This window comes from Gorilla gorilla, chromosome X, assembly GCF_029281585.2.
Source record: "Gorilla gorilla gorilla isolate KB3781 chromosome X, NHGRI_mGorGor1-v2.1_pri, whole genome shotgun sequence".
Taxonomy (NCBI): domain Eukaryota; kingdom Metazoa; phylum Chordata; class Mammalia; order Primates; family Hominidae; genus Gorilla; species Gorilla gorilla.
The window spans coordinates 103730815-103758246 of record NC_073247.2 but is presented as its reverse complement, the minus strand read 5'-3'; the positions used below and the strand labels follow the sequence as shown (position 1 = coordinate 103758246).

At 37.3% G+C, this 27432-nt stretch overlaps 1 protein-coding gene and 1 pseudogene across 1 annotated transcript in view; one reads left to right on the top strand and one right to left on the bottom strand.

Annotated features, from left to right (window-relative positions):
* PCDH11X (protocadherin 11 X-linked) overlaps window positions 1-27432 on the bottom strand; it is an 840422-nt gene that overhangs the window by 621959 nt on the left and 191031 nt on the right. The window lies entirely within an intron of this gene.
* LOC101144607 (voltage-dependent anion-selective channel protein 1-like) lies at window positions 13851-14848 on the top strand (annotated as a pseudogene).

Genomic DNA, 27432 nt, shown 5'->3' with positions numbered 1-27432 from the left:
GCAGAAAAAATTTGATAGAATTCAACATACTTTTATCATTAAAAACTTTCAATAAATTAGATATAGAAGGAACATAGCTCAACATAACATAATAAGAATCTTATAAGACAAACCCACAGCTAACATTCTATTCAACAGTGAAAATTTGAAACTTTTCCTCTAAGATAAGGAATAAGACAAAGATGTCTCCTTTGCCACTTCTATTCAGCATAGTACTAGAAGTCCCTGCCAGAACAATTAAACAAGAAAAAAAAAGACATCCAAATCAGAAAGAAAGAAGTAAAATTTTCTGTGTTTGCAGGTGACATGACCTTGTGTAAAAACACTAACGATCCACCAAAACCTATTAGAAATAATAAAGGAATTCAATAAAGCTGCAAGACACAAAATCAACATAAAAATACCAGTTGTGAATTTATATACTAACAACTAACTATTAAAATGTAATTAAGTAGACAATACAATTAACAATAAATTTTAAAAAATACTGCTGAACCCTTGCGCAACATGGGGGTTAGAGGCACTAACTTCCATGCTGTTGAAAATCCACATATGACCTTTGACACTCTAAAATCTTTACTACTAATAGCCTACTGTTGACTGTAAGCCTTGATGATAACATAAACAGTTGATTAACACATAGTTTGTATGTTATGTGTATCATATGCTGTATTCTTACAATAAAGTAAGCTAGATTAAAGAAAATGTTATTAAGAAAATCATAAAAAGAGAAAATATGTTTACTATTCCTTAAGTGGAAGTGGGTTATCATAAAGCTCTTTATCGTTACCATCTTCACATAAATTAGGCTGAAGAGGAGAAGGAAGAGGTGGGGGTTTGGTTTCCTCTCTCAGGTCTGATAGAGGTGAAAGAAAACCATGTATCTGTAAACCTGTGTTGTTCAAACCTGTGTTGTTTAAGGGTCAGCTGTACTTAGGGATAAGTTAACCACAGAGGTACAATATCTGTACACTGAAAACTGTAAAGTATTGATTTTTAAAAATGAAGAAGGGTTGGGCGTGGTGGCTCACACCTGTAATCCCAGCACTTTGGGAGGCTGAGGCGGGCGGATCACAAGGTCAGGAGATCGAGACCATCCTGGCTAACACGGTGAAACCCCGTCTCTACTAAAAAATACAAAAAATTAGCCAGGCGTGGTGGCGGGGGCCAGCTACTTGGGAGGCTGAGGCAGGAGAATGGCGTGGACCTGGGAGGTGGAGCTTGCAGTGAGCCAAGATCGCGCCACTGCACTCCAGCCTGGGCGACAGAGTGAGACTCGGCCTCCAAAAAAAAAAAAAAAAAAAAAAAGAAGATAATACAAATAAATAGATACCCCATGTGCTTAGATTGGAAGAATTTATATTGTTAACATGTCTATGATATCCAAAGCAATGTACAGATTTAATACAATTCCTATCAATATCCCAATAGCATTTTTCATGGAAATAGAACACAAACAACTCTAAAATTCATATGGAACCACAAAGAATAGCTAAAAGACTCTTGAGGAAGAAGAACAAAGCTGGAGGCATTATACTACTTGATTCCAAACTACAGTACAAAGCTATAGTAATTAAAACAGTATGGTACTGGCATAAAGACAGACACATAGGCCAATGGAACAGAATAGAGTCCATTAATAAACCCACACATAGACAGTTAAGTAATCTTCAGGAAAGGTACCAAGAATGCACAACAGGGAAAGCATAGTCTCCTCAATAAGTGGCACTGGGAAAACTGGATATCCATATTCAAAAAGAAGAAACATAGACTCTTATCTTACATCACACACAAACATCAACTCAAAACTGATTAAGACTTAAATATAACTCATAAAACTGTAAAATTCCTAGAAGAAAACAGAGGAAAGCTCCTTGACATTTGTCTCAGCAGTGTTTTTTTTTTGTTTTTTTGTTTTTTTTTTTTAACGTGACACCAAAAGGATAGGCAACAAATGCAAAGATAAACAATTGGAACTACATTAAACTAAAACATTTCTGCATAGCAAAGGAAACCACTAAATGAAAAGGCAACCTACAGAATGGGAGGAAATATTTACAAATCACATATCTGATAAGGGGTTAATATCTAAAATATATAACTAACTCATACAACTAAATACTTTTAAAAGATTATAAAACACCAAATAATCCAATGAACAATATGCAAAAGACTTGAATAGTCATTTTTCCAAAGACAAAAAAATGATGGCTAACAAGCACATGAAAATGTGTGCAACATCACTAATCATTAGGGAAATGCAAATTAAAACCATGATGAAATATTACTCCATTACCTGTTAGATTGGCTATTATCAAAAACAGTAAAAACATCAATTGTTAGCAAAGATGTGGGGAATAGGGAACCCTTGTAAACTGTGGGTGGGGATGTAAATTCATACAGCCATTATGGAAAACAGTGTGGATGTTCCTCAACACCTTGAAAACAGACCTACAATGTGATTCAGCCATCCCACTTCTGGGGAATTTCCCAAGGAAATTAAATCACCATGCTAATGGGATATCTACGTTCTCATGTTCTTTGCAGCATTATTCACAATAGCCAAGATATGGAAACAACCTAAGTGTCCATCAATATATAAATGAATAAAGAAAATGTAATGTATATATACAATGGAATATTATTCAGCCCTTAAAAACAAGGAGATCCTGATATTTGTGACAACATTGATGAACATGGAGGACATTATACTAAATGAAATAATCTAGAGACATAAAGAGAAATAGTACATTGTTTCTCTTAGTGTGAAATCTAAAAATTCAAACTCAGAAACAGATTGCAGAATGGTCATTACCAAGTGCTGGGAGGGTGAGGGAAATGGGAAGAAGTTGGTGAAAGGGTACAAACTTTCAGTTAGAAGAGGAATAAATTCTAGAGACGTAATGTATTTGCTAAGAGGGCAGATCTCAAGTGTTCTCACCACAAACACAAAAAGGTAAATATGTGATGTAATTTACATGTTAATTAGTTTTACTGTGGCAATCATTTCACAATGTATATGTGTATCAAAACATAACAATGTATACCTTAAATTTATACAATTTTTATTTGTTAAATCATACCTCATAAAGCTGGAAGAAAGAAAAACAAGAGGTTGTTATTGACATAAAATACTGTATTATTCCTCTGCCACCTTCACCAAGAAAAACTTAAAAGAAACCAAGCACTGTATAATGATTGGCAAAATGCTGTAGAGGATCAGTTTACATGGAACAAGCACAGCAGCAGAAAATGTTATTCTTGACATTAATAATAAATGTAAGTGTAAATGAAGTCAGGCCAATTACCAGAAAGAAGCATTACTCCTGCAGCCAAGGAGAAGGGAAGAAGACCCTAACAGGTCCCTTTCTTTTTATTTCCCGAAAGCAGCCTTTTAAAGCAGTTTTGTCAGTCTTCCTGCAGATTTTCAGGCCCTGAGAAAATTAGGTTTTTCTAATTTCATCAGTTCTAAATTTATTATTTCCCAGAAACACAACTTTAATGTAGAGGCATCCCTAACCTCCAACTCTTTCTCTAAAAGAGGGGGAGAAAAAAAGCCAAGAGTCCAACATGAATTTTAGCACAATTCATAGCTTAATATTTTTAAAAATATGTACAATATTCATTGAACTTGCAGCTTCTCATCTATAAAAGGATGATTCAAAACAGTGATAGTCATAGCAGCTTTTTTCTATTTTTTGAAATAAAACACAGCCTTACAGGTGAGGAGAAAGTTAATAAAGGATATACTCTTTCAATTTCTGTTCATCTGCTGAAAGCACTAGGTAATATATGTTCAAAATTACTTTTAATAAAATATAAACCAGTCTACTGTTAACACATCACATTGGGAAACTAATTAATGAGAACACAGATTTTGCAAACTTGTTAATCTGAAAGGACTCTAAACTTTAACAAATTTCACCTTGGTGTGTTATGTTCTTCTTTGCACACAGATCTAAACTGGTTTTCAAAATGCTTAGTTATGCATGCAAATGAATATTGGTACAACCTGTGTGGCCAATGCTACCTCCTGATTTAATGATTTTTATTGCTTCCTGATAACAAGAATCTCATCACTTTTTTTCACTCTTGTATTTCCAAGGCTACACCCGATAGCTAGCACATTGTAAGTGCTCATTAAATGTTGGACTTTAGGAAAAATTATTTAATTCAAAACCATAGGTTATTGCTCCCAAACTCTGCCCCAAACTACACCCCATTTACACCAGTAGTGAAGCAATATCTGATAGTTAAAAGCATAAGATTTAATCTCTACCAGACCTAAGTCCTTGCTCCACCACATATTAGCTGTGTTAAACTTAGCTTCAGTTGTCTCATCTAAAATATAGAAATAATAAAAATAATTGCCCCATAAGACTATTGAGAGTCCAAAACAAGATAATCTTTCTCAAGCTGTGAGCAAACTAAGTGTAATAAAAGATGATTCTGAGAAGATGATGGCGATGACAGTTTTTGAAACTCCCAGAATCTCCTTAGAGAAACAGAGCAACCTGACAGCAACACCAAAAAACCAGAAACAATATTTACAACTGCACTAGGTGACAAGGTGTTCTCATGATTCTCAAAACACAAGTGGTGGAGAAAAAAAACACCCATAGCCACAAGACCAGGACGTTATCAAGGTCAGTGTGGAAATGAGCAGAGAGGCACAATAGGGTGGCTGAACCTGAAAACACAAGAATGCCAAAACAGCAAAGAAGTGTTCACAGGAAAGCACAGTAGGCAAAGTCGAGAAAGTAACTGAAATTGAGAGGCGTTTGGCCCCTTCCAAAAGTCAGTGAGCTCAAGGGGTCAGCATTTATGACTGAAGCGACTACAGTAGTGTAGATTGATATACATTTGAAAATGACTAGCCAGGGCTTCCTTCTAGAGCAAGGCACTACACCAAGACAAAACTACTGGGTTTGGAATAAGAATTAAGCAGCATAGGAATGATAGTGATAAAGATAAGATAAGGCCCACGCAAAGTAGAGGAGAGGAAGGGTACCATGACATCTCAGAAGGCAAGTCAACATTTTTTTTTTTAACACAGCAGGAAAGGGAGCTCTGTGAAGGTAGAGCTAGTTGTGAAAGCAGCTCTGATGAGCTTCCCTGTATCTTGCCTTCATCTGGAAGTTTAAGAAACCTAATCGTACATAAGCATGAGCAATGGAATATTATTGAGGACAAGCTCACATAAGTTACTATAAGATTTAAAAAAAAAATGAGCAGAATAGCATCCCTCCAGCTCATAAAAATTGATTAAAATGAATACTTACTATTTAAAAATAAGCTAACAGACATTAAGAAAATTATACAATACGCGAAAGAGCAATATAAAGCAGAGTTAGATATTGTTAAAAAAACTTAAGTGACAACTCAGAAAACAATTGGAAATAAAAGAAAAAATTAATTTCAAAAATGTTCCTTCTAAATTCAAAGGAATAGACAAATAAAGAAACAAAACAGATACAGGTCAAACAGAGGAAATTTCTTGAAATGCAAAAAAAAAAGAAATTAAAAAATATGATAATGATTTAATAAAAAGTGTCAAATGTTGAAAGCATGTAAACGCGATTCAACATATAAATCACAAGAATCACTGAGGAAGAAATCAGTAACAAGGTAACTGAACAAATGCAAACTAAAAACAAAATTGAAACTACATATTGAAAGAACACACCAAGTTCCTGAGAATATCAATCCAGAATTACCAACACCAAGATACATACTTAAAAAAAAAAAAAGAATTAAATAGGATTAACAAAAAAGAGAAAAAATCCTTGGAAAGTCTAAGAGAAAGTGATTTCTGCAAACACAGTGTGAAGAGAAAGCCAGACATTGGCCAGAGACCTCAGAACTCAAGGAAAGACATGATGGTGAGCTCCCTGGGTTTTCTTTTTGCCTTGTGTATCCCAGACTGGGTACTGGAAAAGCCAGTAACCTGGAAGCACCAACAGACCAAAAAAAAAAAAAAGAAAGTCTTAACAAAAGCCTGTTCTCAGTAGCCAAACGTCCTGGAAAGAGACAGGTTACCAAGGGAGAGGATGTTAGATGATAACTTTTTAACTCCAGCCACAAGAAAAAAATGCAGCCCCACCCAACACACACCAGCCAAGAGGAGGGTGTAGACTTCTACCATTGCCAAACTGTAACAAGGATCCTTAGCCCCCAGCCCCCGCTTCAGGTTGATATCAGAGAAGATTGTGCAGAAAGTAGTAATTAGTCACTCTTACTCTTCCCAGCCAAGGAAGTATCAGTGGAGACCTAGTGGAAAGCCAGAGCTCCCATCTTAAGCTAGCAATAACAAGCAACTCCCCGTTTCAGGTGCAAAGCTGAATGGAGAACCCAAAATTTATTGCCAGGCACAACCCAGTAGTAAGGAGGTGCCCTTCTTCCTCCCCACCAGAGTAGATGGTATCAGAGAAGACTTAGTGAAAAGTCAGGTCCCTCACTTCGGCACAACAGTAGTGAGGCTAGCCCGCCGGAGTTCAGGGAGGCCACGTAGTGAGTAGTAATGAGGCCACTCTGCCATTCCCTACAACAGATAACAGCAGAGGCCTAGTAGAAAAAAGGTATACCCTAGCCCCACCTAGCAGTAAGTAGGAGCCCCTGCACCTCCTGTGTGTTAAGAGAAGTTGAGTGGGAAATTGGGATTTCCGCTATCCCTGGAAATAATGAGGCAGTGCCCCCTTTCTCACTGGAGTGGTGTCAGATAAGGCCTGCTAAAGCAGAAAATTTAAATGAAGTTTGGAGTTTCATAATAAAATTCTGAAAATGTCCAGATTTCAATTGAAAATCACTCATCATACCATGAAGCAGGGAAATCTCCATATAAAAGTGATAAAGCAAGCAACAGACACCAACAACAGAATGACAGAATTGTTAGAATTATTTGGGAAGAATTTTAAAACAGCCATCATAAAAATCTCCCAACAAGCAACCACAAACACATTGAAACAAATGAAAAAAAAAAAAAATAGAAAGTTTCTGCAAAGATATGGAAAGTCCCAGAAAAAACAAAAGATATAAATAAGAGTCAAATGATAAATGTATGAGGTGACAAATATGTTAAATATCCTAATTTGATCATTATACAACCTATAGATGTATCAAAACATAAAATTGTACCCTATAAAACTGTATAATCTTAATGGATCAATTATAAAAGAATCAAATGGAAACTCAAATAAAAAATACAATAACAAAAATAAAAACTCAGTGGATGGGTTTAACAGCAGAATGGAGAGGACCATTCTGGAGAGGAAAAGATCAGAGAATCTTTTGAAGAGGAAAGAATCAAAGAAATTGAAAAAAATCATATTTAATCTATTTGAACAACAGAAAGAAAATAGCCTATAAAAAAATTAACAGAGCCTGAAGTTTGTGTAGGATTATAACAAAAGATCTAATGTTCATTCCTTCAGAGTTCTGGAGAGAAGAAAGAGGGTAGGGCTAAAAAGGTATCTGAAGAAATAATAGATGAAAAATTTACGAATCTGGCAAACAAAACACAAACCTACAGATCCAAGAAGCTGAATGAATACAGTTAAATCTATTTTTTTGTAAGGACTTCTCAGAACATTGACTATGCTAATATGCATTTGAAATCAAAATTTCATAAATTGATTAGATATACAACTTTTTTTTTCATAACTGTAGTTAGGGGTCATGCCACTACCTCCCACATGGGCTTAAATTTACATTCTGCATTGTTTCCTTTTGGCTTTTCTCTTCTTATTCTTTTTGTTGTTGTTGTTTTTGAGAGAGAGTCTCGCTCTGTTGCCCAGGTTGGAGTGCGGTGGCAAGATCTGGGCTCACTGCAAGCTCCGCCTCCTGGGTTCACACCATTCTCCTGCCTCAGCCTCCCGAGTAGCTGGGACTACAGGCGTCCACCACCACACCTGGCTAAATTTTTTGTATTTTTGGCAGAGGCGGGGTTTCACCATGTTAGCCAGGATGGTCTTGATCTCCTGACCTCGTGATCCGCCCGCCTCGGCCTCCCAAAGTGCTGGGATTACAGGCATGAGCCACCGCGCCCGGCCTTCTTTTCTTCTTCTTTCTATTTTCTATTTTTTTTTTTTTTCACAAGAAATGTTGGGAATCCAATGACAGTAGCTTTTTTTATTTAAGAAGTGTAAGCAACATTGAATCAGGAAGGATGGACTTTCTTGAGGCCTTCTAGTATCACAGCAGGTAGCCTCCCTCTGAAGGATGTGTGATAAACACTGTCCAATGAAACAGGGTCTCATCAGGCCCACTGTGGTTTGAAAACCTGCCTAACCCCTAGTAGCAGATTCCTGGATAGTGAAGGTGATGGAGAGTCTGGGTATATGAGGTAATAGATGCAGAAAACCAAACCCAATTTAGGGTTCCTTCAGCCAGTTGGTCCCCTGTGAAATGGATATATATTTGAATCAAGAAGTGAATTCTTGGAAGCCCAAGAATGGGTAGCCTTGGACAGCTGAGCTTATTCACATTGAGTAGTATAATCATTCTCTTTGGAAGAACCCTAAGCGATTGTATTGAGTTCCGGATCTGCACTATACCATGGTAGCACTGGTCTGTGTCCTCTACCACAGTATGTAAGACTAGTGTTTGACAACTGCATCATATGACAGCCAGGAGCAGTGGCCATAGCAGACTGATCAAAAGTAATTGCAAAATATCCAGGCAGTTCATTTAATCAAATGCTGCCTAATCTCTGATCACTTGAACACATAATCAGCTACACACTTCTGCCCACTTGAGAATTATTGATTCCCATTAAAACAAATACAGGTCCAGGTGACACATATTATAATTATCATAGGTAATGTAATTACTGCATGCAAATTGATTGCTATAATTAGTTTATGGTTATTTGTATGAGAGAGAGAAGTAAATTGCAACGTTTGGGGGAAAAAAAGATTAAGACAACATATCCCTCAGCAAAGAGGAAGACACATTAAGTTAACAATATATGTCACCATGACACATGTCTTAAGATATATTAACTGAACAATTCCTAGCAGCAGATTTTGAATCACTTCAGTATGAGCAGGAGAAGGGAGGACTGGATATGGGAAAAAGAGGAAGAGAACATAGAAGATTCAAAGAGAGGAATGGAAAGAAGAGAAAGAAAAAGGAGAGAGAGAATAGGAGAAAAGAGAGGAAAGGGAAGAGAAAGCAGCCGACTTCACATAGAAAATTAATCTAATATTATAATAATAGTGCTATGTATTATAGTATTGCTCATCAAAAGAACATAGCTCTATACTATAATACAGGTATATTCTATTCCAAGATTTTTCTCTGGTTTTAAATTTTAAAATTTTAACTTCTAAAAAGAATTGGCTTTGATATCCTCACAGCTCATAAATGAAAAAAACAACAAAAGTGCCATTATATCATGGGAGATACAAAGATGAATAATAATGGTTTCTCTCCAGATAAAATTATTTTTGTGAGAGTTTTTGTAGTTTTTAAATAATTTTCAATAGTTTTTTAATAGACCATTTTTTTTGAAAGACCATTAGGTCTTTCAAAATGAACCTTAACACAAATTTTGTGCATTCGTGAAATGCAAAAAAAAAAAAAAAGTCACTTTATGGTAATACTTGTTTCAAACATTTTGTTTCTCTTTTTTTCTAATGACTCTTGTATTTCTCAAAATGAAAATGAATGTTTCCATAAAATTCCTAATATTTATTATAGGCAAATTATGTATGAAGCATTTTTCCATCACACAATGTAAAATCTTCGTAGTGGGTAGTATGAATCATTTGTAATATAAATTAAATATAAACTTTAAAAAATACCAACCTGAGAAATTATAAAGCTTTTATATAAATAATGAGTAGACTTAAAATAAATAAGCACCTGTCCATTGTCATCCAGACATAAGGTAAGCAGAAGACATTCATTAAGTTTAATAATATAACCCAATTTAATGTTATTTGATTAAGAAGAAATATGTCTGGGTCGAGTGTGGTGGCTCATGCCTGTAATCCCAGCACTCTGGGAGAATGAGGCAGGTGGATCACTTGAGGTCAGGAGTTCCAGACCAGCCTGGACAACGTGAAATCCCATTTTTACTAAAAATACAAAAATTAGCTGGACATGGTGACAGGCACCTGTAATACAAGCTGCTTGGGAGGCTGAGGCAGGAGAATCTCTTGAACCCAGGAGGCAGAGATTGCAGTCACTTGAGATCACTCCATTGCACTCCAGCCTGGGTGACAGAGGGAGACTCCATTTCAAAAAAGACAATGTTAAATCATTCCTTTTGTAGGAGACAATTTTCATTTTTGGCCTGGCCCTATCTAAAATTTTTCAGTTAATTTTTCATCATGATGTTATTAGGGAGTGAATTGGATTGAATACATTGCCAATTCATTTGCTCAGGCAAACTTTTAGACAGCTGAGAGCAAGGTTTTAATTACATACAACATGGTAAGACAGAATGATGGCCCCCAAAGATGTATGAGCTCCAATTCCAGAACCTGTGACTATGTTATCTCACATAGCAAAAGTGACATTGGCAGATGTGATCAAGGTTAAGGTCCTTGAGATGGAGAGACTCAAGGACCTGGGTTAGGCAGGTGGGCCCAATCTAATCACATGAGTGCTTAAAAAAGGACAACATTTCCCAGATCTAGTCAAAGGGAGACATGAGGTGAAGAAGGGTGAGAGAAATGCAGAGTCGCTTTGAGGATGGAGGAAGAGACATGAGCCAAGGAAGGTGGAAAAGGCAAGGAAATGGCTTCTCCCTTAAAGGCTCCAGAGGAAATAAACCTATTGTCACCATGATTTTAGTCCACTGAGTTCTGTTGGGCCTTTAACCTTCAGAAATATAAAATGATAAATTTGGGTTGTTCTTAGCCACTAATTTGTGATACCGTGTTACAGCAGCAATAGAAAACTTACATACACATAAATATGGCTCAGTTGCTACATCTTGACACTAACACAGTATCAATGACATACATAAAGAATGAATTTTAAAATGGTTGATTCATACATAATTTAATAGAAAGTTAGCACATTTATAATTCAATTAATTTAAATCTTTATTAACTTTATTTCTCTAAACTACTTTGAATTCTTAGATATTTACTATTTTAGTGGGTATAATTGAAAATGGTATCCCCCAACAATTGGCAGTTGAAACTGCCAGAATTTTTAAATGAGTTGTTCTATTTCTTCCTTACCTCATTCCATAAAATCTACTTTCAAGAAGGGGTTGAGGTTAACTGTGCTGAAATAAGCTTCTCTGAGCTAATCACTAAAAGAAATAGATTCATAAGGAATGAAGCCAGATAGGAAAGTGAGGGAAGAGGCATCTGTTGTCCTCACTGTGGTGGTATATATCCCCGTGGGAGGCTGAAAAACATCTGTGCTTCATGAAACCCTTCCGTGAAAGAATTATGCGTCTCTACCAGACATTTCAAGCTCTTTAAAAAAAGATGCATTTTAAAAAGACAATTTTCCATACTAGCATTTAACTTAGCATTTGGCTTAGTTTTATTCTGAATTAATTTAAGTTTCCTATGAAGGAAGATGTGGATTCAAGCTAGATGTGGATTTCTGCTAGTTTTATAAAGCATACCCTTTCCCTCTGAAATGGTAACTCCATGAGTTTGGAAGACAGGAAAGAAGACTAGAAGGTTGTATTTAAAAGTTAAGTCCGGATATAAGCAAAAACAAACAAAAATCTCAGCAAAATCTCCATTTCAGTTGGAATATGGCAATGTTCTTTGAAGAATGCAAAGCCTCCAGGGGAAAAATAGGGTTTGAGTATGGTTTTCCCTGAATGTCGTAAATTAAACTTTTTATTTATTTTTTATTTTTATTTATTTATTTATTTTGAGACGGAGTCTCACTCTGTCACCCAGGCTGGAGTGCAGTGGCACGATCGGGGCTCACTGCAACCTCCGCCTTCTGGGTTCAAGCAATTCTCCTGCCTCAGCCTCCTGAGTAGCTGGGATTATAGGCATGCGCCACCACACCCAGCTAATTTTTGTATTTTTAGTAGAGATGGGGTTTCACCATGTTGGTCAGGCTGATCTCGAAACCCTGACCTTGTGATCCACCAGCCTGGGTCTCCCAAGGTGCTGGGATTACAAGCGTGAGCCACCACACCCGGCCTGACAAATTAAACTTTAAGCATGTAAAACCTAGTAGATTTCCATTTCAGTTAATATGGAAAAATAACCAGAAAACTCTCCTGCTACAAAACCCATAGAATTGCTGAAGAAAATATAGCAACACTCCTTTATGTGTATTACTTAGATCATAAGAAAAGGAAAGCAATCCTTAGAGGAACAACACAAAAAAGTTCTGACATCAAGGCTGCCCTAGCGATGATGTTGTGGTGGCGGGTGTGCAGGTTATGGGAGGACTTATGGTTCCTCAAACCAAGGGGCCTGTGATTCAACTGCAAGGAAAGAACACAAGGCACAAGGCTAAGGTCTTAGGTTCACTTGAAGTGGGAATTTGGAAATGAGATCCCCTGAACAAAGCCAAGACTTTGAAGAAGCATACATATGTTGGATTTAAAAAAATGCCATCAGAACAGTGAGATTCCAAGGAACTATGCCTATGTTAGTCTGGTCTCTGGATGGGGGGCGGGAGAAAGGCTCTCCTGAGAACTTATAAATGCAGATTTTCATTTTAACAGGTTATGGTCTGAATTTATACTACTCACATGATCCACGGATACCTAAAGTAAAATATTAAAGTAAAAAGTGGTCCCCAGAAGGTAATACTCCCGGGTTGCCTTAGCAGTGGTAAACTCAAAACTTGTCTAGGAGGAATGTTCAATCCAGGCAGAAGAGGATTCCTACAGATAAATTATCTCTGAAGATTAGCTCAGAGTTCAAAATTTGCCGTAGAAAAGAGTCAACAGCCACAACAAATAGCTCTGGTGTTACTCCAAGAACTTTTAAGAATCATTAAGTAGATAAAAAGAACTATCTTTAAATTGATTAAAGAAACAGTACCAAATAATGTTTAAAAAACTAAGCAAGGAACATTATGACAAAAGTTCACACATATTCTTAAAGAGATTAAACTAATAAAAATGAATAAATACATAGGTGTTGAAACTAAAAGCTAGCAGAATATTTATTAAAAAAGTGAAAACCTCCGGAGTGATATGATTCTAATGAGTAAAAATCTATTAAAACGGTTTTAATAAGGTAGAGTAAAAATTAGGACAGTCATGCCACACGGATTTCACTTTATTTTAAAGTCTCCCCTGATTTAAAAATAATACTGTAATAATCCTAAGGTTAAAGAACATCACTGACTTACAGATATCCAGATGTATATTTTGTAGTTAAAATACTGAAAATCAATTTTCATATGAAGTATGCAGTAGTAAATTGAGATGATTTTCCAGATTAAACTAAAGACTTCGAATGTAACTTTAGATACTAATAACGCAATAAGAACACAGTCTACATATATAATAAATATCTCTATAAATATGAGCAATTTTCTATGATATGTTTTGTTTACAGATTATAACATACAGTATTTTTCACATACACATATATTCTTCATTTTATTAAATTGGCTTTATTGGTGGTTGATATGGTTTGGCTCTGTGTCCCCACCCAAATCTCATCTTGTAGCTCCCATAATTCCCACATGTTGTGGGAGGGAACTGATGGGAGATGACTGAATAGGGGGGTGGGTCTTTCCCGTACTGTTCTCCTGACAGTGAATGGGTCTCCCGAGATCTGACGGTTTTAAAAACGGGAGTTGGGCCCCGCAGCTGGCTCCACTTAGTTCTCTGCCTCCGCACGGCAGCCCCGGCCATAGCCGCCTCCTAGCCCACTGCCACCACCTCTAAGCATAAGATGGCTGTGCCACCCATGTATGCCAATCTTGGCAAGTCTGCCAGGGATGTCTTCACTAAGGGCTATGGATTTGGCTTAATAATACTTGATTTGAAAACAAAATCTGAGAATGGGTTGGAATTTACAAGCTCAGGCTCAGCCAACACTGAGACCACCAAAGTGACGGGCAGTCTGGAAACCAAGTACAGATGGACTGAGTACGGCCTGATGTTTACAGAGAAATAGAACACCGACAATACACTAGGCACCGAGATTACTGTGGAAGATCAGCTTGCACGTGGACTGAAGCTGACCTTCGATTCATCCTTCTTACCTAAGACTAGGGGAAAAAAGATGCTAAAATCAAGACAGGTTAGAAGCAGGAGCACATTACCCTGGACTACGACATAGATTTCGACATTGCTGGGCCTTCCATCCGGGCTGCTCTGGTGCTGGGTTACAAGGGCTGGCTGGCCGGCTACCAGATGAATTTTGAGACTGCAAAGTCCGGAGTGACCCAGAGCAACTTTGCAGTTGGCTACAAGACTGATGAATTCCAACTTCACACTAATGTGAATGACGGGACAGAGTTTGGCGGCCTCATTTACCAGAAAGTGAACAAGAAGTTGGAGACTGCTGTCAATCTCACCTGGACAGCAGGAAACAGTAACACGCGTTTCAAAATAGCAGCCAAGTATTTGATTGACCCTGAAGCCTGCTTCTTGGCTAAAGTGAACAACTCCAGCCTGATAGGTTTAGGATACACTCAGACCCTAAAGCCAGGTATCAAACTGACACTGTCAGCTCTTCTGGATGGCAAGAACGTCAATGCTGGTGGCCACAAGCTTGGTCTAGGACTGGAATTTCAAGCATAAATGAATACTGTACAATTGTTTAATTTTAAACTATTTTGCAGCATAGCTACCTTCAGAATTTAGTGTATCTTTTAATGTTGTATGTCTGGGATGCAAGTATTGCTAAATATGTTACCCCTCCAGGTTAAAGATGATTCAGCTTTAAGATATTACCCTTTCAGAGGTACAGAAGAAACTCATTTCCAAAAAAGGCCCTTTCAGTGGTAGACTTGGGGGAACTTGGCAGCCACTTTGAGATGCCAGGTTTCTTTTTTCTCTAGAAATGGCTGCAAGTGGAAGCTGATAATATGTAGGCGCTTTGTAAATTCATATTGAGTAAATGAATGAAATTGTGATTTCCTGAGAATCGAACCTTGGTTTCCTAACCCTAACTGATGAGGGGCTTGCTGCTTGATGGTGTGTACAAACTCACCTGAATGGGACTCTTTTAGACAGAACTTCATGACCTTTTCCCAGCCCAGTTCATCATTACCTCTTTTACACCAAAAGGTCTGCAGGGTGTGCTCACTCTTTCTTTTGTGCCATTTTGGGGTGGAGAGGGTGGATGTGATGAAGCCAATAATTCAGGACTTATTCCTTCCTGTGTTGCGTTTTTTAGCCCTTGCACCAGAGTATGAAATAGCTTCCAGGAACTCCAGCTATAAGCTTGGAAGCGTCTGTGTGATTGTAATCACATGGTGACAACACTCAGAATCTAAATTGGACTTCTGTTATATTCTCACCCTTCAATTTGTTTTTTAGCAGTCTAATGGGTACATTTTAGAGTCTTCCATTTTCTGTGGAATTAGATCCTCCCCTTCAAATGCTGTAATTAACATCACTTAAACTTGAATAAAATATTGAAACCTAAAAAAAAGAAAACAACAACAACAGGAGTTACCCTGCACAAGCTCTCTTTTTGCCTGCTGCCATCCACGTAAAGTGTGACTTGTTCCTCCTTGCCTTCCACTATGATTGTGAGGCCTCCCCAGCCATGTGGAACTGTAAGTCCAATAAACCTCTTTCTTTTATAAATTGCTCAGTCTCAGGTATGTCTTTATCAGCACAATGAAAATGGACTAATACAGTGGTATAAAAGGTTAAGTGGTAGATCCAGAAAATAACCTATAATTTCTGATTCCAAATCATTTTTTTTCTAATGAATCATTTTTTTGCAACAGCAAGCAGTAGGGGACTTATCAGGTAGCCACATTTTTTTTTAATCAGATACTGCATCATTGTAGACTTCCAGAGCACTTAGGAAACCACAACTATAAATCTTTGTCGAATATACAATTTCGGCAAGGACAAGCCAAATTTTTCTTGAATAATTGAAAACATAGCCCAGATAGGAACCAGTGTGATGGAACTTGGTTCTCCTTCATTTTTTCCTTATTCAATTCTTCATTCAATGATTGAATGGGGAGTGAGATAAAATCACACATAACCTGTCAGTTATAGCACTGTCGAGTTAGCTATTAAATATTTACAAAATGTAAGACTGTCACTGTACTGTGAGTTTCTTGAGGAATGAGAACAAATCTTGCTCACTATATATATATATATATTCAGTGTATATATATATTCAGTGTATATATATATTCAGTGTATATATATTCAGTGTATATATATTCAGTGTATATATATATATATATTCAGTATATATATATATAATATATACACTGTGTACAACCTCACACAGGACTTCAAAACTAGTAGACACTCAGTGATATTTACTGAATTGACAAATTAACTAAATTCAACTGCTATTCATTTCTTTCTTTTTAAATATAAAAAAGTAGTAATACAGTTTTATAATTTGATATGTTACATATCTTTCATCAAAGCAACATAAAATGCTCTATACAGATCTCCAGTTTGGGGCTGGGCTTGGTGGTTCATGCCTGTAATCTTAGAACTTTGGGAGGGCGCAGCGGGATGATCTGTTGAGCTCAGGAGTTGGAGACCAGCAAGGCCAATGTAGTGAGACCTTGTCCCTACTATAAACAACAACAAAATTTAGCCAGTGTGAGCCTGTAGTCCCAGCTACTCGGAAGGCCGAGGCAGGAGGATTGCTTGAGCTCATGCCACTGCACTCCAGCCTGGGCGAGATCCTGTCTCAAAACCAAACCAAACTAAAACAAAACGAAAAAGCCCTCCAGCTTTTTAAAATTGTCACTTGCTGAAATTACTTCCCTAAGATATCCATCAAAAGATACAGAGCTAGAAAGAGCTGTGAATACTGTTGAGAAATCATTAAAATGTGATATAGATTGGTCAAGGAAACAGTCCTGCTTTGGGTCAGCATGAGAGCCTTTGCTTTGAAAGAAGTGCTGAGTATTGCTGGTGGAGAAGTGTATAGAGGGCAGTTCAGAAAGACAGAATTGCCTGACCTAGGATTCCAAGACTATTTTAATAACATAAATACTCTGGTTCAGGTGAGAGCAGTCAGCTTTTAAAATGCTAAAATTTCTACTCCACTTCTTGCTTTCATTCAATTGAGTTTTGTCCTAAACTTAGGGTAAACAGCCAAAGCTGTTTTTACTTCTCAGAAATTAGACACCAAACGTATTCTTGCTAATTTTAAACCAGGGCATTTAAAGATAAGATATCATTTGGTAATCTCATCAGTGCCTGCCCATTTTTTGATGCAATCCTCAAACTGTTGACTGTTGAGACAGCTTGATGAGTCAAAGTTTTGAAAATTGTATTAACTCTCTGCTTTTTAAAATGTTTGCCTTTAGATATAGCATTAAACAATTGGATTGGTTGCTATATGACTGTTTTGTTATTCAGTAATTACCATTTGGTCATAATTTCATTGGCAGTGAAGATAAGGCATACTTCAATATTTTGCTTTTAAATTATTTGTAGGAACATCTATGATGACTGTAGCTCCACAGATTTGTAATCACTTTATGGAGAAACAGAGCATCTCTTTGCAGTAAATAAAACAGCACACACTCTGAACATTAGAAAAAAAAGTCAAATGAAGGGGAACAGCATATAATAATGTTAAGGTCCTTAGTGTGGGAGTGAAGGGATCTGAATTTTAGTCCCAGCCCTGTTACTAACTAGTTGTATGTCTTTGAGCAAGCCATTTTTATTCCCTGAGCTTTTGTTTCCTTATCTATAAAATTATATGCTCCATTTTCACGGTAAAAAGAATATAATATGAATGGCATTGGCAGGCAGGAAAAAGCGGAAATACATTAAAGAAAATATAAAAAGTAAAACAGCCTGCCATTACTCTTTCTTGTCTTGCATTTACACTTTAACAAAAGTATTAAGTTGCCTTAATATTCTTAAGCAATGAAATTATTATAGGTTAATTTAAACCCCAGAAGGCTAATTTTGCCAGTTCCATAGTCCATATCTTGCCAAATAGCAGAATTTGTGACACCTCATTCTCAAGAACAAACCTACTGAATTTTATTATGGTTATCTATTCACAACTGATACCCTGCTCATGTTTGCTACAAGCATATTAACATGATGTCATTAGTATACGATATGTTCAGTCTGAATTTTATCTCGAACATCATTAAAATAGTTTTACAATGCATTCGGATATACAGAAAATTCAACATATTTGATTTATTATTACATTTTAAACAGACAAAAATGCCCTTGTGGAAGGCTCATATACAATAATAAATGCAGATATGAAGTACTGAATTACACATACCGTATACCTCAAATCATCAGAGATAGCTCTAGAATTAGGCTATGCCCTGAAATATTGGAAGAATCCTGGAAACTGAGAAAAACGATAGCAGCTGCTGTCATTGATGGTGGCACCAAACCAAACTGCGATGTCTAGAAGTATTAATCACAGAGCCCTGAGCCCTGACCCCTGTCTTTATCACCATCTCAAAAACCAGAGGGTAAAGATGTAAGATGAATAAGCAAAATACCGTGAGGAAGTTTGAGTGGACAAGAGGAAGAGATTGAGGATCAGACAGACAGCAAGGGGATAGCAGCTGCCCACAGAATATAAGTAGGGAGAAATAGGGAGATTCCTCTTTCACCTATTCAAGAAACATCCCTTGTGCACCTATTACGTGCCAGACACTACTGGGTGTTGTTAATACAAAAATGAATTTGATCTAACCATGCTTATCACAGAGCTTCCTGTACAGCAAAGTGAAGCAGGGACACATAAATCTTGAAACACATTATGGTAAGTGTTACAATGAAGAGATGTGCGAAGTGTGATTGGTAGCCCAGAAAAACAATCAACCTCCTCGGAGACTCAGGAAACTCTTCACATAGGAATTATTACATGAGTTGGGGCTTAGTAGAAGAATAAGCATTTTCCAGGTAAGGGAGAAAGTCAAAGTGAGTATAGGCAGAGAAAAGCACAGTCATAAGAAAGGGACCCGAAAGACCACTCAGGCTAACGGGACTAGGTATAACTTGCTCTGCTGCAGCTCTTGGTGTATGTTGTGGAGGCAGGATGTTAACAAAAAGTGGAAAAGAAGGGACTGGGAAAAGCAGACTGGAACCATGTGATGAAACTTCTCATCTGCCATGTTAGAGTTTGGATCTTACCCCTCATGCAATAGAGAAGTGAATAAGATTTACAAAGGAGGGTTATATGATCAGAACTGTTTTCTTAGATTGCTGAATCTGGGGAAAGGGTGGAGGGTTATTTGGACAGGGAGAATTTACAACTTGAAGGAGAAAACAATTAGGAGACTGGATTACAACTGTCTAAGGAAGGTTTAAAAATCCAAATGCTTTCGAAGGCCTCAGAAATCATGCAAATTTAAAGCAGAACCCAGCACACTCACCCTGCCCCCAGGTATTACATTCAAATTTTTAATAAAGGAAACAAACTATGCTGGCCAAGTATGATTTAGGATGGAATTAGGTTTAGATGCCAGTTTTTTAGATCATATGTAGAAGAAAGAGTGATGACATTGTAAATTATGGCATGGAGAAATGAGAAAAAAGAGAAGATGAATTCAAGGTCTGTTTGAGTGATGAGTGAGACTGACTGTTCCCGCTACTTCTGAATCACTAGGAAATCAGGATATTCACTACAAATGCTTAACATGTGCTCATCGACTCAGTTCACTCATAGCTAAGGAGAAAGCAAGAGAGAAGTCTTTGCCCCTTATACACTGCCATTGAAACAAAATCCTGCATGGATACAGTTATAAGTCAATGTGGTTTGGGGTATTTCTTTCTTTAACACATTGAAAATAATTTGGGCCTAGCAATAAAGAAAATTAGCTAGTCTTAGTCAGAAGCTGGTTTATTTGTACAGTTATCTATTTTTGTAAGGCTGACAGTGGCTGAATTAAGCACCTGGTCAAAAACACAAAATAAACAACCATGCTACAGCAATGACAAGAGGCCAACAGACTATATAATTAGAAGTGATTTTCTTTTTATTTGTTAAAAGAGATTTTCAATTTCAACTCTATGATAATTTTATACAATTAACCCTCTTACTCTTGCAATTTATATCTAAATAGATATATTTTCTACAACCATAGTGTGGCAGGAAAGGATGCGGACATGGTGTCTACTTAGACTTGGAGTGAGGGAAACATAAATGAGGAAGTACAGATACTTGATTCTAAGGGTTGAACAATTTCTGGACAAAAGAGGAATTCTAATGGATAAGAATAATGGATTGAATACCACTAGTTATCTCAAAACCAAAGTGGAGCATTAATATGGCTTTTCTTCACTTAAGCTAACCTGATCACAAATAATTACAGAGGTAATATGGATAAATATAATCTTAAAAACTACTATATGTGGTAAAAAGCACCATATGTGATTCTGATAAATTTAAACACACAGTTTAAGTGCATTTCCTGGTTTTAAAAATGGCTGCAATTTACATGTATTACTGGCATAAATATAGAATGCCTCATATGTATCGGTGATTAATGAATAAGCTAACTGAACAAGTGGCTAGGTAGCATAAAAGAAAGAACAGTAAACTTCACATCAGAAGACCAATATAATCTTCAGGGCTGAGTGACAAGTTAAGAGTCTTGGTCATATCACAGCTAGCCATTTGCTGTGCAAGACATTTAACCTCTGTGTTCAGATCTCTCTTTTGTGAAGAGAGATTAGGAAAGGCCAAATAGCAAACCAAGAGTTCTAACAAAAAGTCTATCATTCAATACCCTTATAGAAGAGAGAAAGTATGTCTGGCCTTGAAGAGGAACATCAATTTGGATGAAAAATTCAATTATCCTGAGCTAGAAATCCAAGTCTCTTATACATCTATATAATAATGAAAATAACTGTGCTATCAAAATTACATCTGTTTTATTTTTTTCCTGTGCCAAAGCAAAAACACACTTAATAGCCAGGGGTCACAAATTCAAAGCAGCCATGCTGTTTCAGGAGCCAAGCAAAAATCATAAATATGAGCCGGGTGTGGTGGCTCATGCCTGTAGTCCCAGCTACTCAGAAGGGTGAGGTGGGAGGATTACTTGAGCCTGGGAGGTTGAGGCTACAGTGAGCCCTGATCGCACCACTGCACTACAGCCTGGGCGACAGAGTGGGACCCAGTCTCAAAAACAACAACAAAAAGAAAATAATAAATATGTAAAGACCCTCAAATATAAAATAATATGACATGATGGGTCTATGGCTAATAAGAGAGTACATATCTCCCAATAGCCTTCACAATCAATTTTTTTTTCCTAAAGACTGCCTCTCAAAGCCCATCTCTATCTACATGTGGGCAGTGGGCCATAAGATTGTGACTCCCAGTCTTAAGCTGTCTATTATTGATAGCATTTAAGTGTCTTCTTTCATTTGGATATTGATGTTGTTCTCACAAGTCAGTAAACTACCTTATCAATGATCAATTTCCTCATCTTACTTGATGCTATCAACGGCATTTAACCCAGTTGATCCTTTCCCCCTGCTTGATAGCTTTCTTCACCTGGCTCCCTGGATACCACACACTCAGGTTTTCCTCTTACTTTTACAGCCATTCCTGAGTCCCCTTGACTAGTTTCTTCCCTTCTCCTAGATCTCCAAAAGCTGGAGGTCTCTAAGGTTTCTTCCCTTTTGTATCTACACACTCATTTCTTTGGTGATAACCAGTCTCATGTCTTTAAATAACAACCATATGCTGCCAACTACCAAGTTTATATCTCCAGCCAGGACCACTCTCCCAAACTCCAATTTCCTATATCCAACTGCCCATTCAGCATCTCTACATAGATATCTAATTGACATCTTAAGATTAAGACGTCCAAAACTGAACTCCTGATCCATGTGCATTCTTACCAATCACAGTTGATAGTAACTATTCTTTCAGTTGTCAAAGCCAAAAATCTTTGTGTCATCTTGACATCTCTATTTTTCTTACATTTCACATTTTGGTCTATTAAGATATCATCCTAGGTGTTTCCTAATAAATATAGAAACTGACCACTTTTCACCACCTTCATTGCTTCCATCCTTGTGCAAGCCACCATTCTCTCCTGAAGAGTACTACAGTAGGTCTCTGCTTGCATCATTACCCCATATGTACTATTCTCAATAGCAGCCAGAGCGATCCTATTAAAACTCAAGTAAAAGGCCAGGCGTGGTGGCTCATGCCTGTAATTCCAGCACTTTGGGAGGCCGAGGCAGGCGGATCACCTGAGTTCAGGAGTGAGAGACCAGCTTGACCAACATGGAGAAACCCCATCTCTACTAAAAATACAAAATTAGCCGGGCATGGTGGCACGAGCCTGTAGTCCCAGCTACTTGGGAGGCTGAGGCAGGAGAATCAATTGAACCCGGGATGTGGAGGTTGCAGTGAGCCGAGATCGGGCCATTGCACTCCAGCCTGGGCAACAAGAGTGAAAGTGTCTCAAAAAAAAAAAAGAAAAGAAAAAGAAACCCAAGTAAAATTATTTCACGCCTCTAGGCAAAGGCCTGCCATGTCTCCGTTTTACTTGGAATCAGGCCATTGTAGCTTCTTATAAGGCCTTTCCAAATATCTCCCTTGCCACCACCGTCTTCCTTGTCATTTCCTCTCCTATCACTGCCCCCTAGTTCAAGTTGCTTTAGCCACACTGAACACCTTACGATTCCTTGAACATACCTGTAATGTTTTTATATAACTCTTAATTATTCCCTCTGCAGGAAGATTATTCCCCTGGATATTTACTTGACAAAATCCCTTACCACATTAAATGTGGGCTCCATATTCTACCTTCTCAATGAGCAAACCCTGACCACTTGCAAAACAGTCACAACCACACCACTGACACTGCTAATCCCATTTATGGTGCACCACAAAGGTTATCAATTTCTAACAGTCTCTATACTTTGCACTCACTGTCACTTAACACAAAATTGATGATTTTTCTTTAATGAGAGCTTTTATATATTTCTCAAGATAATTAATATATAAATATCTAAGTAAATCATGTATAGGTAATGGTGAGATTTATCTACAATTAATAAAAATAAATCATGCATAACTGGCTGAGACTGATATACAGTTAATCAGTCATCCATTTACATTTTAACATTCTTAAAGCTTTGCTATTATAGAAAAAATTATTTTTTTCCAGATTTATAAAAAGTTTTCTCCTACCATAAAACAGAATAAAGAACTGATACAAATGTGAAATAAACCCAATATAAAGGCTTTGCAAAATGCCTGTTAATTTTACTTTTCCTTTTGTTAAATTTACTTTTTAATTGACAAGTAAAAGTTGTAGGCTGGGCGTGGTGGCTCACACCTGTAATCCTAGCACTTTGGGAGGCCAAGGCGGGTGGATCACCTGAGGTCAGGAATTCGAGACCAGCCTGGCCAACATGGTGAAACATCATCTCTACTAAACATACAAAAATTAGCCGGGCATGGTGGTGGGCACCTATAATCCCAGCTACTTGGGAGTCTGAGGCAAGAGAATTGCTTGAACCCAGGAGGCAGAGGTTGCAACGAGCCGAGATCCTGCCACTGCACTCCAGCCTGGGTGACAGAGTGAGACTCTGTCTCAAAAAAAAAAAAAAAAAAAAAAAAAGTTGTATATACTTATGGTGTGCAATATGGTTTTCCTGTATGTGTACATTATGAAATGGCTAAATCAAGCTATTTAACACACATTAGCTCACATGCTTATCATTTTTTGTGTGGTGAGAACACTTAAAATCTGTCACCAGCAATTTTCAAGTATATTTTTATTAACTATAGTCACCATGATGCACAATAGTTTTCTTGAACTTATTTTTTGTATCTAATTAAAATTTTGTGTCCTTTGACAAACATCTCCCCAGTACCCCAACTCTCAAATGCTGGCAACCACCATTTCAGGTAGTTTTATTTCTAAAGTATGTCTTACATGTAGATACTTGTTCATTTAGAGCTTATCAAGCAATATAAAAAACATTATCCCAGAAACCATAAAACAAGTTCTCTCCATGTTTTACATAAGCTTTCAATGCTTAAAATTGAACAGATCAGCTACTGGAGGAAATATTATGGGTTTGTCTGACAGCTTCTGTTCACTGTCAAAATTCTGCCAACTAGTTGTTAGCACAGGCAAAAATTTGTCACTTAAGAGACTAATGCATTAAGCCTAAAAGTCAAATTGCTCATTAAAGATAAGGTGACTGTTTTTTAAGAACCAAAAGCTATGTTTTTATTAGAGGTAAAGCTCTCATGATTATATGGCCACTTATATCAGAAATTCAGCCACCTTACCCTCAGTGAACAATTTATCTTCCAGACTGGATTCATTGTCTATGCAACTGATATAGTTCCCTGGTTTAGAGCTTATTATCATGCTGCAAACTGAGTAACATATTCCTCCAGACATAAATGTCTACAGAGCTCCCCTTAACAAGAGTCAAGTGTCCTTTTCAACTTTGCTAAAACACCAAGATGCCCTGAATAAGCTTAATTGAATTATTTTGTTTTACTAAAGTATGCAAAGTTGTTCCGTTTCTTCTTTTTTTTTTGTAATAATCAGGACCCCAGGTACACATAAATGAATTCTCTGCTCCTTTTGAAGAAGAAGATCAAGAAAAATTCCCCAAGTGCAAAATCAAAAAGAAAAGAAAGCTTTCTTTGCTTACTTGAGCTATACATCTCTTACCGTTCCTGTAATGCTTTCTTAAATAGTGAAAATAAGTAAAGAGCAGGTAATTATGCATTTTTCCTTAGCTATTTTCCTAAGGGAACAAACTTATTAAAATTTCTATGTATTTTAAAGTTATATTAAGTAGCATCTGCATGACGCTATGGTTGACAATGCCTTTCAATTTCATTTGCATTTTGTCTTTATAGCTCATTGAAAATCTGAAAGTAACGGACAATCATTGAAAGCTTATGAGGTCCAACATTGTGTTAGGTGCTTCACCATATCACCATATTTCAGTAAGGTAGGTATCACTATATCTTAATTTTTAGATGCGGAACCTGAATATTTTCCTGTTGCATCATTTTTTATTGCACCTGATGTTTTTGAAAGGCAGAATAATCATCAGAACTAACTTTATTCAGTGCCTACGAGCGGCTGCACTATGAGGTGCTGCACTACGAACTTTATCTTATTGCTAATTTTCATTAAAGCCAAGTGAGAGAGGTATTATGGACAGGTGAAGTGGCTGGGCTTCTGGGTTGGGTGGAGACTTGGAGAACTTTTCTGTCTAGCTAAAAGATTTTAAACGCACCAATCAGCATTCTGTGTCTAGTTAAAGGCTTGTAAATGCACCAATCAGGGCTCTGTGTCTAACTAATCAGGTAGGGGACTTGGAGAACTTTTCTGTCTAGCTAAAGGATTGTAAATACACCAATCAGCACCTGCCAAAATGGACCAATCAGCATTCTGTAAAATGGACCAATCAGCTCTCTGTAAAATGGACCAATCAGCAGGATGTGGGTGGGGCCAAATAAGGGAATAAAAGCAGGCCACCCTCGCCTGCAGTGGCAACCCGCTCAGGTCCCCTTCCATGAGGTGGAAGCTTTGTTCTTTCACTCTGCGCCATAAATCTTGCTGCTGCTCACTTTTTGGGTCCACACCGCCTTTAAGAGCTGTAACACTCACTGTGAAGGTCTGCGGCTTCATTCCTGAAGCCAGCGAGACCGTAAACCCACCAGGAGGAACGAACAACTCTGGATACGCTGCCTTTATGAGCTGTAACACTCACTGTGATGGTCCGCAGCTTCTTGAAGTCAGCGAGACCAAGAACCCACCAGAAAAAACCAATTCCGGACACATTATTATACTTATTTTACAAATGAGGAAGCTGAACGTTAGTGAGATTCAATAAATTACCCAAGTCACATAAAAAGAACTGGCGGAATCAGGATTCCAGGCCGCACTCTCCACCAAGCCGTGCTGCCAAACACGATGATCCCTTTTGCTTTTGCTTTTTTCCTTTTTTTTTTTTTTTTTTGAGACAAGGGCGACTCAGTCACCCAGGCTGCAGTGCAGTGCCACAGTCACTGCTCACTGCAGCCTCAACCACCTGAGCTCAAGTGATCCTTCCACTTCAGGCTCCCGAGTAGTTGGGACACAGGAGCATGCCACCATGCCCTGGTAATTTTTTTATTTTTTGTAGAGAAGGAGTCTCGCTATGTTGCCCAGGCTGTTCTAAACTCCTGGGCTCAAGCGACCCTCCCACCTTCAGACTCCCAAAGTGTTGGGATTACTGGTGTGAGCCACCATGTCTAGCCTATGATGATCTTTCTTTGATCATCTTCACTACCTTGACGCTTAGTAAATTCTAAACAATATCTTGAATTTTACTAATGTGATGCTACTTTTTTAAACAATCACTTTTTTTTTAATCTAACAAGACACTATTTTCCAAGTAATCCACATAAAGTGAGCAAAGACTTGTTAGGATACTAATTTTATAGTGTAAATTGGTACAAGGAAAGTTGCTGTGACATGTGGTTATACATGTAAATGTTGTCCTTGGGCTTGCAAAGTATTCTCCAGAGTCAAGCAAATGCTCATATAATTAAGCCACCCTTTCTGAGGTAATCACTTTTTAACCAACTATTTTTTATACCAACTACATTCCTTTGGGTAATAATGAGAGGTCTGGTATTATACCCTCATACTGTATAGTGTTTTAATTAAAACAGGTGTCACTGAGTACATAAATATTTTGCGTCTGTCAGAATCTATAATCATGCAAATGGAAAAGAGCTGGGAAAGAAAACACACATCTTTTCTGTTTATATTTCAATTAGGATGTGAAACTTCATTGCTAAAAGTAAGATTTCGGACTAAGAGAAATTAAGACGTGCCTTTTTTTAGTTCTAAGCTGCATTGACGTCTACCAACATTAACATTTAATAATTCCATGTTATACATATATGTTGCATTTGAACCTACAAAATATGACTAAACTAAGTCACCCATTTTTAGATTTATAACAATATGGTGTTATAAATCACAATGTTTTATTGCAATATTTCAATGTGGCATGGTGAATTAGACATTTCCAAATTGATAAGTTCTTCTGGAGTTGAAAAAACTTCTTAAAAGATACATGCACACTTTTCATGTCATCAGGTCATTTTGTAACATGTAATGATAAATGGTTAAGCATACCTGAAATACATTATTATAAAGTCTTATTAGCCTCAGAAAAATTAAGCTAAGACTAAAAGAGGGGATATTTGAAAGAAAAATAAATAAATCACTTTTGCTGTCCGAAGAGCTCTAGCCTAAAATCAGGAACCTGAGATTTGTGCTATACACAAACTAGCCATGAGATGTTGGCCAACGCTCTTTATTTGCTTGTGA